Below are 14,725 nucleotides of genomic sequence, written 5' to 3' on the forward strand. Positions count from 1 at the left end.
TTCGAGACGCGATAGGGACCCCAACCGTCAATTAAGCCAGTCGCGATTAAAAAAGCTCGCCTTGCGACACCTGTATTGTACGTCAAACGACACCAACTCAGCCGGATCAGGGGCGGATCCAGGTGCCAACTTTGGGGGGGGGGGGTTCCTTCACGTGACCGGTTGGGGGGGGGGGGGGTTGGAGTGGTAGGGTAGGGATGAGGAAAGTAGAGGTAGAGGGCGTGGACAAGATTCTCCTTCCCCCTTTGGCGTAATGGAAGCCGAAGCAACTTGATAAAGGAGGTAGGCGACAGGCACTGCAGGCAGGGGAGGGGGGGGCTGACACAAGCTATGGGGGTGCGATCGCCCTTACCGCCCCCCCCCCCTCTGGATCCGCCGCTGACCAGGATAGAACTTATTTATTACGATTGACACCGCAAGAAAGCTATGCTTCAAGGAATTAAATTTTGATCAAGGAATTAGAGCTTAATCGGACCCCACCTGGACCGAATGATCCCTGTTACCTTGTCATGCGCAGCTCCCAATCGACGATACCTTACTCAAAAAGGCTCCTCCAGCAGCTATGTACTGCGTGCACTATCTTATGAACGCAGCCCAACATGAAATTTTTGAGCGCTTGTTTAGTGCTGTTTCAGGTACCAGGGGCGTAGCCAGAAATTTTTTTCGGGGGGGGTTCGACCATACTTTATGTATGTTTGTGCGTGCGTTTGTAGTGTGCGTGTATATATACGCTAGCAAAACTGAAAAATTTCGGGGGGGGTTTGAACCCCCCCAACCCCCCCATTGGCTACGCCCCTGTCAGGTACGACTGCGGACATTGCGTGGTACTCGACAACTTCAGCGAGGAGGAGTACCTCTGCTCACAAGGATGCATCACAAAGCACCCGTAGTTCCACCTCGTGTCTAAACATAGCTGTGCTCCGTGTTGCGTACTTCGAAGTTTGTTGACCAAGATCAACTGCACCCCAGTTTCTAGATTTTAAACTGCATTTCACCGACACCCTCGTTTGCTCGTCATACAACCCAAGGTCTAACAAAAGTCTGTTGCCTTACAAGAGCGCACACTCCTAACTCATGAAACAAGGCATCATGTTTAGCTTCCTCTCAGCCCTACACAAATCCTGTGCACACACGGTTGTGGCCAGTTTCAACAGTCAGGTTGAGTACCTGCTGTCCACCGGTTACCCAGATCACCTAATCCGCAGCACTTCTGAAAGCCTACTTCAGAAAATAAAATCTACAGAAAGGAAACAGCAACCCTTGATTTAACAACCACCTTAAGTTATGCCATATTTGCATTGCCTATCACACAACATCAGAATGGCAGCAGAAATGCGCGGAATTTGCGTCATGTTTTTAGTGCCATGTAAATTTAAAAAGTGTGCCCTCTGCTGACTAAAGAAAAAACTAGCAAGGCTCCTGCACAAAGGACCACAATAATGAGTACATAAAACGCATGTCAAATGTTATTTATTAAATTCCTTTGCCCTGTGGTCGGTCGTATATTGGTCAAACTGGCCGCTGCTTCAATGAACGCGCGCAGGAACACAAGCCATCCATGCGCACTGGCTCGGGCAGTAATCTTGCCTTACAATGCAAGAACTGAGACAGCATGAGCTGTTTTCCTCAGCTGGAAAAAACTAAATCCCTTTCTAAGGCAAAAACAAGAACAGAAACAGAGGTCATTCAGGCTTCCCTCATGGCAAAAAAAAAGACAAAAAAGGAACTAAATTTCTTAAATGGTCACATAATGACCCTTCTGGGACTGTAACACGCGCGTGGTCTTGCCACATTTTCGCAGCCTGTTGTTAGATTATCGGTGCAATTGCTGTCTGTCAACTCTTATAAATGTTCTACCTTCAAGAAATAAACACACTTGAAAGTCTGGTGTTCAAGTGTGTGCGTGTTATGTTTCTAACGTGTCGTCTTCTTCGCACAGTTTATAAGTTCTTCTAAATTTATGAGGCAACTATCCCAACAACTTCCTTACTTCAGAAGGATTGCTCAATGATTACTTGGGAGACCCATGAAACGCATCATTCGTAGGCTGGAGGCAACACTAGATCCAGAAAACAGCAATGCTGTGGCCAAGTCAATGTTCCCCTTTGGCTTGTCGCCAACGAGAGGTTGACATCACCATGTGTACGCGTGTGTGTTAGGGCACTCGACTCTTGCTGCGATGCGAGTCTCGGAGTGCCAAAGCTTCACAGTGCAGGTAGTGGAGAGGCATGTGTGGCAGAGGTTCAAGAGAACCATCAGACATGTATGAAAGGTGATGTAATAACTCGAAGGCTGAGCGGCTTCCGTATCCACACCGTCTGAAAAAGAATGTGCAAAATGTGAATCCTCATTAATGAATGAAAATACACAAAAAAGGCTGTGCAGTCATTTATTAGTGCAATTGCCATGCTCCTGTAGACAATATTGCTACCATCCAAGCATGCACCAATGCCATACAACCACCTGCTTCCATTTATTTTTTTAGTGCCATCTGAATCTTGCAATATGAGTGCAAGGGCTCTGTTCTATGCATGCATATCTATGCATATATCTATGCATTATGTGAATAGACTGTAAGCAAACTTATGTTGGGAAAGTCTTAAGGGTGTGCGAGTATTCGAGTTTTGAATTCGAATCGAATAATTTGATTCGACTGTCGAATAGCTAGTAGTCAAAGTTTCGAATAATTCGACAGGACGAATATCTAAAACGCGACAAAGGCCAATGGTACCACATGGTTAGGGCGGGGTGGCTAAAACTAACACTAACGTCGTTACAGCAGGCCTTTCGTTAATACTTTCACCGATATCGTGGTTAAAAGCGAGTGCATGTTTATAAGGAGATTATGTCACTTTCCATTGTCAAGCCCTTTACAACTTCGCTTCCGAAACGATGGCACGGACTTCTTGCGTAGTTTGGTCGTGCATGCCTCAAGCGCCGTGAAACCCTCGGCGATTGGTTTCACATGTGAAAATTTGTTCACGCTGTGCAGCCGCCACTGCTGCAGCGCACCACTCTTTCAGGAACTCCCATCGTTCCATTGCGCAGTTAAAACGCTGCTGTGAACGGGCGCCCGAAGATTTTTGGACCCGGGGCACTCATTAAAACGAAACACAACATTACCGTTGTCAGATAAGCCATGTTACGCGATCATATGGCGAAAAAAAAAAAAGAATAGCTACCGTACCACCCTCTATTAGCTGTTAGGAGGATAGGAGTGCCACTGCTGACTGGAATGGCGGCTCTTCTATCAACATGCCTGCACGCCCATAAAAGCTGAAAAAAAGAAACCTTCCGAACAAGCGTGTAATAAAGCTGTCACTGAACCGTAGAGCCCCTAATTTTTCCTTTGCTTTGCCGTAACTGGCGGTACACGTTTCATGTAAATAAGATATATAAATAAGGGTAGTCCAGTGAGCACATGTTTTCAACTGCAGGAAACAGTGTAATGTCACGGTGAGAAAACCTGAAGCCAGGTCGTGTGGAACATGTGTTTATGCATGGCAATTTGTAGGCTTTCAGTAGCAGTCACTCACAGCGCTATATGTTCGAGGACATCAGCAGATTTAATTTCTTTTGTTCTTTCTTTCAATTTTCAATCTTCGTCTATGCGACACTAGGGCTAATGTAAATTAATCAAAGCCCGCTTACCCGTCATCCTCACCCAGTCCGGGGTCTAAGCTGACTCGTATGGATGATATGTGGAGCCAGTGGTGTCCATATTGGCCCAACAGGTGATAAACTAGGTGAGGCGACATAGCTGTTCTCAGGAGGGATTTGCCGCTGTCGCTTTTATGGGGTGGATGTCAGTGGCACATCGTCAATATTAATGCAGGCCCTCATCTTTTTTTTTCCTTTTGTAGTGAGGCTCACTTGAACTCCTAAATATAGCAATGAGGTTGACATAAATGAAACATCAATCATAACAGCATGAAACGTGAATGGAAAAACTGATGAGCTCAACATATTTCATTGTATAAACGCTATGAACTTCAGACTACTGTTAGCAGAAATAATGCACCCTGTGTGCTGTGACAATCACTATGCAAAGTTTCCAGGCAGTTAATTATTGAGTGCAGCGGGGTTACTCAAAGCGTTACCGCACGTGTAATCTTTGGAATAATGTTTAGAGCTAGCAATAAGGGAAAAAAGTTGACACTAGACAAACCGTTTTGTTTATCTTGACCTCCTAGTCTAACTGCTTTTTCAAAATGAACCAGTACCTTGCCCACTTTGCAACTATTATTACCTACTTTTCCATGTACAACACAACAGTTCTGATCAGGGTGTCGGAACGAAATGTTTTTCGTTTCGGTTTTAGTTTCGTTCCACCGCAAAAAGTTCCGTTCATTTTCTGTTCCGGAACGAAAAAAAAATGTTCCGTAACGGTTCGTAACGGTTTTTTTTTTTTTGTATGCAAAAATTTGAAGTTAAGCTAATCATAAAAAAACATTGGATTTGTGATGCAGTTACTTTCCCTCCTTTTTAGAAAGCGAGACAAGGGCGAAACACGTTGTTCAGAGGAGCGGAAGTAACTGTACGTACCACGAATTCCCACCAACCAGCACAAACCAGTATTAATTTCAAAGTCGTAGTATTTATTTTCTCAAAAGACGAACATGAATTTGTTTAGTGGGCTCAATGCTTTGTGCCAAGGGAGTGAGCGCGATCTCATAAGCAGCACGTCATTGAGCGTACTCTCCGATGGGCGAGACCGCTGTTCTGATAAAAAGATCGCCAGGCCTGCGCGGAACACGCATCACAGTCACAGCGAAAGCTGGAAGAGCGGACTTTGTAGAGCCCGTTGTAGAGTCTTTTGGGGCAACTAATACAAGTACGCATGCAATGTACACACCACGCCATAAATAATCACAATTTTTCTTAAGTAACGAAGTTCCCGCTAGGCCATTTTTCGTCATTCTTCGGAGAATCGTGGTACCCGCTAAACATCTGTAAGACATTATGTGCACTTTGTGCTGTGGCTGATGGTGATGAAGAATTATGGCTGAGCAATTTGCAGTGGGTGGGAAGTAGTGTTGCGGAATCGACGCCTCCATTCCATTCCAATTCCATTCCGGGGAATTAGAACTTGCCGCAATTCCATTCCTTTCAATTCCTCGAAATGAAAAAACTTAGCCCATTCGGACTCTGGGAATGGCCGGGCAGTTCAATTCCATTCCTGCAATTCTTCAACGTAGGAAAGGCATCTTGATAGCTTTATCGAGTTAAGAATCAGATGCATTAAGAACTACAAGAACTGCATCAGATGCATTAAGAACTGCAAAAGTACGCAAAACCCGTTACCAAGGTCGAGGGATAGTAGCTTGGCGGCATATCTCGTGCAGCACAACCATCCTAGTAATTCCCACTGAGGGACAGTTCTCCCGCTACTTATAGTATTTGCATGGTGAGCATGTTCGAACGAATGGTGGTGTTTTAATATTGTTTAAGCTTAAATGTGTTAATGCTAAAATGACGACATAGCGTATTTTTATGCTGACAAAAGTAGTATTCAAGAAGACTACGCAGTTTTGTCACACGTCTAGAGCGGTCGTGAATATGGAGAAACTAAGATTTGGTTAATGGGGAACAAAACCCTGTAGATCTGCTGGTATTAGTTGGAACAGCGCACCGCTCGGGCACCTTGTGCCTTTGCATCGAATACGGAACACTGGGCCGCACTGCTCGTCAGCACTCGCGGTTGTCAAGCGCGCCTCGCAAGCATGGATGGGGTGAGGAGAACTTTCTGTGCTAGCCTGTGCGCAGGTATGTAATGCCTTCCTTGTAGCAAAGGTTATTTACGTGTGTGAGGTACTAAACTACTCGTGAGATAAAGATCAGGCTGTGCATAGAGTATTCGCCACTTTAGTGTGGGGGTATCAATGGGAACCAGCGCGCAGGGGTAATTTGTTTCTCCCTTCGATATCTGCTGGGATCATGCATTTGTTTGTACACTAACTTATGCATCGTTTTGTAGCAGGTGCGTTGCTTATAAATGTACCGTGCTTGTAATCAGCCAAGCCATTTTAGCAATGATGCTTTATTGTTAATTTCGAGGCTCTGACTTACTAATGTTTGTTGAAGAGGAGTAGCCGGAGCCATGTATAGGCACCAACCTCTCCTTTAATCCATTTAATAATAATAAAAAAAAGTTTCAAAAACAGCACGTAGACCAAAACGTGCTCTATTTTCGGAAAAAGACGTAATTCCATTCCCATTCCATTCCTTCAAGTGTTGTCCCCATTTCGTTCCCGGGGTCGCGAAAATGTGGAATGATTCCGGAGTCATTCCAATTCTGGTGGGACAACTCCGCAACACTGGCGGCAAGCATTAAACTACACACTCTTTGCGCCATTAGCATTGTGTGATGACTGGTTGTTATTTTACTCTTCTGCCACGTTATATTACATATGTTAACACGATTCACTGCCCGACATAACGCCTGTATAGAGTATTTTTCCGAAGGAGTTACAAGCACCAGCGCGGCACTGGGGTGGAAGACCCGACTGCCACGCAGAGGGCGCGGGTTAAACTCCCATCCAATCCTATAAATTTCTCATTTAATTTTTTCTTATATCACGCGATAGTGAACACTGACGGCGGCGGACAACTATGGCGCCAAAATCAGCTGTTGTGGTCTCATAACAGCTTTAACTGTAACAAACTTCAGCGGCGACAACGCCCTCTTCACTTTGGCCTGCGTGACAGGCACACAAAAGCCGTTAATATAAATATCTCTGGTTGCCACTGTTTTCGTTTTTAGCACGATTTGAACGTATATTTGCTTTGGAATTCCTGCCTGAGGTATGCACTAATACTGTATTCAGAGATATGCTCACATTGCATGTGGTTAGTTGTTCCGGACTGCGAAGTTTTCTCGTGAACCGAAAAACGATTGAAAAAATTTCGGTTTCGCTCCGGAACGAAATAATCGATAAAGTTTCGGTTACGTTTTCGTTCCGGTCAAAAATATCATTTTTTTCGTTTTTCGTTTTCGGTTTCCGTTCCGTTCCGACACTCTGGTTCTGATATTATGGTGATGTTATTAATATAACATCCAAATTTTTTTCTTGCACACTATGAGGAAGCATGGTCACCTGAACTGGGTTCACAGGGCAGCCAGTGAAGTCGAACACACTGCCTCAAAGTGGTGCCAGCCATGAGGAAACAGTGGGAGAAACTGGGCCTAGTGGATACAACATTAACCTGATTGATGGATGGAGGTTCATTGAAGAGACTTGAAATGAAGTTAGACAGGAGCCTGTTTATGAACCTTCATGTTCCTAAAATAAGCCAATGAGTACTTGACAATATACTATAACCTGAACCTAGGTTTGAAAGCATTATGCTTTCATTTGGTCATGCTGAAAGAGAATGAACGTTTCAAGTTTTGCGCACGAAAGTATTAGGACACACATCTTTTCCGTGTCATAGAGTTTAAACATATAGTCATGACCAATGCATTATACTAGCACTTATGCCTCGCACATGAGCTTGCACACTTTTATCATGTCGAATGCTGCAGCCAGTTGTGCCACTTATTGCAGGGTACCGGGAAGAATCCTTTTGCTTCAGCAATCCACTGGTACCGACAGACAGGCGGCACCTATAACAGGTCAAAACATCTAGGAAAGCATATGTAGCACCTACAGCTGCCAAAAGACAGCCTTTCAGTGCAACCTCTTAATGAACATTATTAAATGCAAAGCAATTCTTAGCGAACTCCCGCGACTTTGAGCGTGGCTATCTATCTATCTATCTATCTATCTATCTATCTATCTATCTATCTATCTATCTATCTATCTATCTATCTATCTATCTATCTATCTATCTATCTATCTATCTATCTATCTATCTATCTGTCTGTCTGTCTGTCTGTCTGTCTGTCTGTCTGTCTGTCTGTCTGTCTGTCTGTCTGTCTGTCTGTCTGTCTGTCTGTCTGTCTGTCTGTCTGTCTACGACCTTGTGCTCTCCTGGCCGTTCCGTTATTGGGATGTATACCGAAATCGCTATGGCATAACATGACCGTATGACAAACATAAATGACAGGTAATAACATCACAATCATGACGTGTATGTCATGATCGGCATAATTTACATGCCACAGTCTTGGATGCTCTTTCGGCCGTTTCGTTAACTTGATATATACGAAAATTGGTATGGCGTGACAGGACTCTATGACGTAGATAAGTGACAGATCCTAACATGCAAATCATGACACGCATGTCATGTAAAGCATGATTAACATGACATAGTCTCGGAGTCTCGCGACTGTTTAAATAAATGAATATATATACCAAAACTGGTATGACAAAACAATTCAGTATGATGAACATAAAGGACAGGTGATAACATTAAAATCATGACATGCACGTCATGTTCGGCATGTCATACCTGCCATGCTCATGATGCATTCGCAGCCGTTTCGCTAGCTTGACATGTACCAAATTTCATACTGCGTGACGAGACTGTATAAGGAACATAAATGACTGGTGGTAACATGAAAATCATGATATGGCTGTCATTTAGGGCATGATTTACATGCCACACTCATTTTACTCCCATGGCCGGTTCGTTAGCTTGAGATACATCAAAATTGGTATTGCGTGAAGTGACTGTACGATGAACATAAATGATAGGTGTTAACACGAGAATCGTCACATGCATGTCCACTGGGGCATGATTTACATGCCACGCTCATGGTGCGCTCGCGACCGGTTCGTTAGTTTGATATAAATGAAAATTAGTATCGCGCGACGTGACTGTACGACGAACATAAGTGACAGGTGGCAACATGACAATCATGGCATGCCTGTCATGTAGGGCATGATTTACATGCCACGCTCATCGTACTCTCGCGGCCGGTTCGTTAGTCTCAGATACACTAAAATTAGTATTGCGTGAAGTGACTGTACAAGAAACATAAATGATTCGTGCAGCAGATCTAGTGCCGACGTAGCTGGCAGCGCACCTCCGGCCGACCCTTTTCGGATGCCTGGTGGCCAGTGAAGTCGGCTGCCGGCTATTTGCCAGTGATCAGCCAAACGTCGGCAGTCGGCCAGCGTTCTAAGGCAGCCCGACCTTGCTTCAAACAGTAAAGCGCTTCCCCTTGAATTATCATAAAACCTTTCCCTCCTTATTTCGTTTTTTCCCTTTCGGTAGTTACTCAGAGCCGGCTTCTTTTCCATCGCTGCCATCCAATAAGTCCTCTCCGCCTCTCTGACCTTCCGCTTAATGCTCCTTGTTGCCATATCGCCCGCACTGCTAGCCGTATATTTACTGGTGAGCCTCCTAGTTCTTTTTCTCCACTGCGTGTCAACGCTTTTTCTATACAAATACCTGAAAACCTTCTCTGCCCATCTACTGTTCTTCATTTTCCTCAGCCTCTCTTCGAATCTCATTTTGCTCTGAGCTTCCCTCACTTCAAAGCCTGTCCATCCCATATCACCCTTTACAGCCTCATTTGTCGTCTTCCCGTGAGCGCCCAACGCGAGGCGGCCCACCGTCCTTTGATTTACATCCATTCCTGATTGTACCTCTGACTTCATGCACACTACTGAGTTCCCAAATGTAAGCCCCGGGACCATCACACCCTTCCACAGCCCTCGAAGCACCTCGTACCTATTGTATCCCCATAAAGCTCTGTGCTTCATAATTGCAGCATTCCTCTTTCCCTTTGCTACCGATGCTTTCTCTTGTACCTCCATATATCTATCCCCCTCATTTACCCATACTCCGAGGTACTTGTACTCGCTTACCCTCGGTATTTTTTGGCCCTGTATAAAGACCACATGGTCTTCGTGATCATTGAATACCATCAATCCACATTTTGTTGCACTAAATCCTCCTAGAGCCTCACATTCCCTTCCGCATATATCTGCCAGTCGCTGTATATCATCTTGACTGTCCGCAAATAGGACAATATCATCAGCATAAAATAGACCTGGAAGCTTCTGCTCAACCATCGTGCCGACCTGCTTGTGTGACAAATTAAATCCAATGTTGCTACCTTCTAGCGCTTTTTCCATCCTCACCATGTTCAGCATGAATAACAGCGGGGACAAAGGACATCCCTGTCTCAGCCCCTTGCTAATTTCAACGCTGTCCTTGCTACTTATTCCTTCCCATTCTATACAAACTGTATTTTCTCGGCATATTTCCCTCAAAATCTGTATACAGTCGTCACCTATGCCCACTTCTTTCAGTATATCCCACAAAATTTCCTGATTAACGTTGTCATACGCCCCGGTAATATCTAGATAAGCTACGTATAAGGGCCTGTTTTCTATTTTCAATATTTCTATACACTGGGTAAGAACAAACAGATTATCGTCTAACCGCCTGTCAATTCGAAATCCATTCTGAAGTTCTCCCAAAATATCATTTTGTTCTACCCACGCTTCTATTTTTAATTTTACTGCCGGGTCCGGCACGGCAGCGCCGCGGCGCGGAAGTTCACCGCAAAAGGCCCTCGCTCCTCCCATGTATTCGCGCCATTCGCGCGGCGCTTTGGACACTCCCCCTATTCTAGGTCACCACTATAGTATAGTAGGCCCCGGAAAGTCTCAAGTTCCAGCGATCGCCGCAGAGGGCGAAAAAATCAACCGCGGCGAGTTCCATCGATATGCGCGGAGAGTGGAGCTACTGACTCCTCTTTTAGCGGTCGGATAAGTTAGTTCGCATTTTCCGTGTTAGGGGCGCTCAACGCGGCCAAAAATTTTATTTCAGAATGTATCAGAAGATTGTTAAAAGCTTAGTTACCGTGTCATTTTGCATACAGCTAGTAGGGACCAGTTTTTATGTTACTTCTAGAGTTAATACAAGAGCTTGATTGTTTGAGGACAAGTATTGAGATTACATTGACGCTCGAAAAGCAGCAGCCCATTGTCATCGATTGCGCTTCGGTCGGTTATTTCATTCAAATTGTACCGCGGTCGTATGCGGTCGTTTGCTTTGATCGGCGTTACGCAGCTCCGTTTTAAATCAGTTTTGATATAGCAATGCGAGTTTGTGCGCCAAATTTTACATGCCGCTGCCACAAAGCGAACGTGTCTAAAGCCTGTGAATCACGTCAGCTGCGGCGCTTCACCGGCTGCCAGCGTGAAAATTCAATGCCAGCAAGGAGCTCGGAGACTACCTACGAAAACGGAATAACCATGCACCATGTGGGTGTGCGCACCGGTGAGTGAAAATGCACTGCTTTGCATTTGAACATAGCTTTTTTTTTTGCATGCGCTACGGTTTTTGTTATTTCAAAGGGTTTTACGACTCGTCCAGCTGATCGGATGCACCGCTTGTGGATTACAATGACATTTTCTAAGATTATTTACTTCGTTCTCACTTTTGCAAAGATATCGTTACTGCTAAACTTTGTAACACAGATCACAGCATAAGTTTTACCTATTTCTGCACAAATTAGTCTTCTGAGATAAATGCTCATAAGTCCAATGCATGGTAGAGCCAAGTGAACTTACAGTATGTATATGCATTTATACATTTTCGTAAGTTTACAATCATACATATTACATTTGCACATACCATGTAGTTTATAGAGTTGGGAAATTAACTAACTTAGTATCCTCTAATTGAGGCTTGGTCAGACATGGTCCACTGAAGCCTGAAGGTCACCACTAAAACAAATTCACAAAGAAAGCAATGTTATGTGGACACTATTTTTCTCATGCAGTGCTCTCATATACATTCTTCTCAGACATGAATCACAATCCACTCACGCTTCTACCATAGTAATCATTATTTTTTCCTCTTCCAACCCAACCACAGCCTCCAAGAAACTGCTCATATCAGCACACGCTCGGATGCTTTATCTCTGAACCTACCTCAAGTCAGCAGAGGATGTTCCACTACTGAAAGTAAATTCGTCGTCCCAAATCCTCACAAGGTATGGTTGTGGACACTTTACTTATTGAACCAATTTTTTTTTTCATCATTTCTTTCTTGCTTTTTCTCATGACTCAATTTTTTTTCTTCTCAGAAAATTGGACAAAAGAGAGATCATTGGTTTCCAAGCTACCCACACAAGTCATAAGAAGCTCAAGAGTCGCCTATCCACCACCAAAGTTTACCAGGCGGACAAATGCAAGCCTTATACTGAAAAGCAGTGATAGTGTACGGTATGTTGAAGCAGTACAAAATTGGGTCCACAAGTTATTGCTTCATGAATTATACAGTTTAGAGGAAATGTGCTGGCTTCAAATTTCTTGGATAGTGCATGTGATGGGGTGCACACTGTACTTTAACCTACGTGTGAAACTTTGCATAGAGTATCACATGTAACTTGGTAGCAAGTGGGCCAGTAGTAGTGCATATTTAGCAGCATTTGTTTTTCCCAGTGAATATAGTTCGCTGCAATTGTGGAGGCTGTTGCAAAGCAATGGCAGGGAAAGCTACAGTAGTGCTGAAACAAAGAGTTATGTGTACCGATTGCTTGTAGGGAGGGACATTGTGAAGGTTCTAAAATAGAAAACTGTGCAAACACTCGTGCCTTCGTTAAACAAGGCATTTCGTGTAGTGGTCACCTGGAGAATAGTTTCCGGGTCGCTACTCTGGAATAAATAACCTTTGATGATGGGAGTAGGAGAATAGAAGCATGTGCATAAGGACATTTTGGGCAGTGTTCTATGAAACAGGCTGTTGAATTTGTAAAGCATTTGAAAATTTAGTCTTTAGTTTTATTCAATGAACTTCGCCAATACATTAATGGGATGATATGTAAACAGACACATCCAGAAAAGAGGGTACAGCACCGTTGCATTTGTGCAAGCAGTTTGTTTTGTATGTGAAGTGGAACCACAGACAAGTAGCAAATAATATTTGTTCTAGATAACAGACCTGACACATGACACGGAGTTTTTAAAAGTATGTTTATTTTTAACAGAAAAATAAATGAGTGCACTCAATAGATACAATCAGAGTTCAATAGAGTTGGCCAGTGTTTGTGCATGTTAAAGATTTGAATGTGTAATAACTGCTATTTCTTTGATATTGGCGTGAGCTATATATCCAAAAAAGGCTAGTTTTGTGTTCATGCTTGTGATGCGCTGCAGGTAGACATGGACCAGAAAAAACGAGAACAACACAGGGTGATGCGCAACACCTTGTGCTGTCCTCGTTTTTTCTGGTCCGTGTCTACCTGCAGCGCATCACAAGCATGAAGAATGCCATCTAGCCCCTATTGCCGCCTTATTAGTTTTGTGTGACACCCGTGTTAAGAGTGAGACAGACAATTAGGAGGTAGTGAAGAATGAAAATGTAAATTCAGCTTCTGCAATCGTCCATCATTTAAGCAGTGTCTTTCACGACTATGCACCATTGGCACCAGAAAAAAATGGACTAATTTATTTATTTTTCAGTGCGAAACATAGCAATTAAACAAAGAAGCTAATTATACACATTTGACAGAAATGATTACTCACTGCCTATTTTTCCAACATTGCTACTATTACTTCCAGCACTTCCTAGCTGTCTAGTATAGTACTGTTCCAAATGTCTCTATTGTGCGCGCACACATCATGTGCAGTCTATTGTCGGTGCTGTCCACTGGTGCATCATTCTTTTTTATTTATAAATGAGTGCTTTCAGGAACACGCGCAGGCATCCGCTATCACATACGTCAGTTGATAAACAGTGGGCGAGCAAGGGTAGCTCACTTCTCGAAACTTGTCTTCCGTGACAACCTTTACAGGAATGTTCACTTGCTGAAATGTTGGATTCAGGCTAAGGCTTTCCATATTCGCCAACAGTTACTCAACTGAAGTGTTTGTCACTGCAACCTCTTTTGAAACATGAACCAAGTTTCCTTTTCAACGTGATACCGTAAATGGTGTTTTCCCAGAACACACGAGCTTAGCTGAACTGAAAGTTGAGCTAAATGGTCGGAATTCATCGTAAAAAGATCGGCGCGCAGGCACGAACACAAGGATATTGAGCACAATAACGAGAACACGTTATGTACAGGAATAGCTAGCACAACAGTGTGGTTTCACTTTTTTTTTTTTTTCAGCGCCGAGTGGCTCTCGCCAATGTGTTGTCAAAATAGTACGTCGGGCTGAAGCTAATCTTACTGGCACTGCATCTTTTGCGAGCTGTGATGCTGTTTGTTTATTACCGCTCAAATCGTCAAACGCGCATGTGTAAGTGAGAAAGAGGACAGGCAGCACTGTACGCAAGTACTGTGCAAGGGACACCCATCGTAAATAGTATCGTCTGACGCTTCGTTCTGCGTACTATAAGAGGTACGCTGAACGAGCCAAGAGACAGAGTTGCTCAGTTTCAGCTGGCAATTTTGTTAAGCAGATGGATATTTCTGTTTCTTGTATGTATTGTTCAACTCTGTAACTGACAGTGCTGCTTATTTACATGTATACTGCTACATTCACGATTGCCAATAAACAATGTAAGCTTACTTGCTTGGCGTGTTTTTTGCCAGTTGAGGCCTTTCGGTCACCTGGCGACGTAACGGAAATATTTGTAGTAACGATAGGCTGCCGCGCGCGCGAATACAACCCCCGGACAGGAGTCAATAAACGCCCAGAACCAACGCACGCGCACCGCGACCACCCGCACCCGCCAGCAAGGCGGCAGCCATATTGCCTCAACGCAATGATGATGATAGTTTTTGCAGCGCCATCCCTTGGTCGGATACTTTAGTTCACAACGCCACCGCTACCCTTATTTCCGTTGCACTGTCAAAGGTACAGTTTCCCTT

At 44.0% G+C, this 14,725-nt stretch overlaps 1 long non-coding RNA gene across 1 annotated transcript; it reads right to left on the reverse strand.

The window, feature by feature from the left end:
* Positions 1-1,454: 1,454 nt before the first annotated feature.
* Positions 1,455-14,724, reverse strand: LOC119389160 (uncharacterized). The gene is made up of 3 exons (XR_005183037.2): positions 14,424-14,724; positions 3,652-3,881; positions 1,455-2,318 (listed from the first exon to the last, which is right to left on the reverse strand). It is a non-coding gene; the product is annotated as an uncharacterized LOC119389160 (long non-coding RNA).
* Position 14,725: the final 1 nt, after the last annotated feature.

Source organism: Rhipicephalus sanguineus, chromosome 4 (genome assembly GCF_013339695.2).
Source record: "Rhipicephalus sanguineus isolate Rsan-2018 chromosome 4, BIME_Rsan_1.4, whole genome shotgun sequence".
NCBI lineage: Eukaryota > Metazoa > Arthropoda > Arachnida > Ixodida > Ixodidae > Rhipicephalus > Rhipicephalus sanguineus.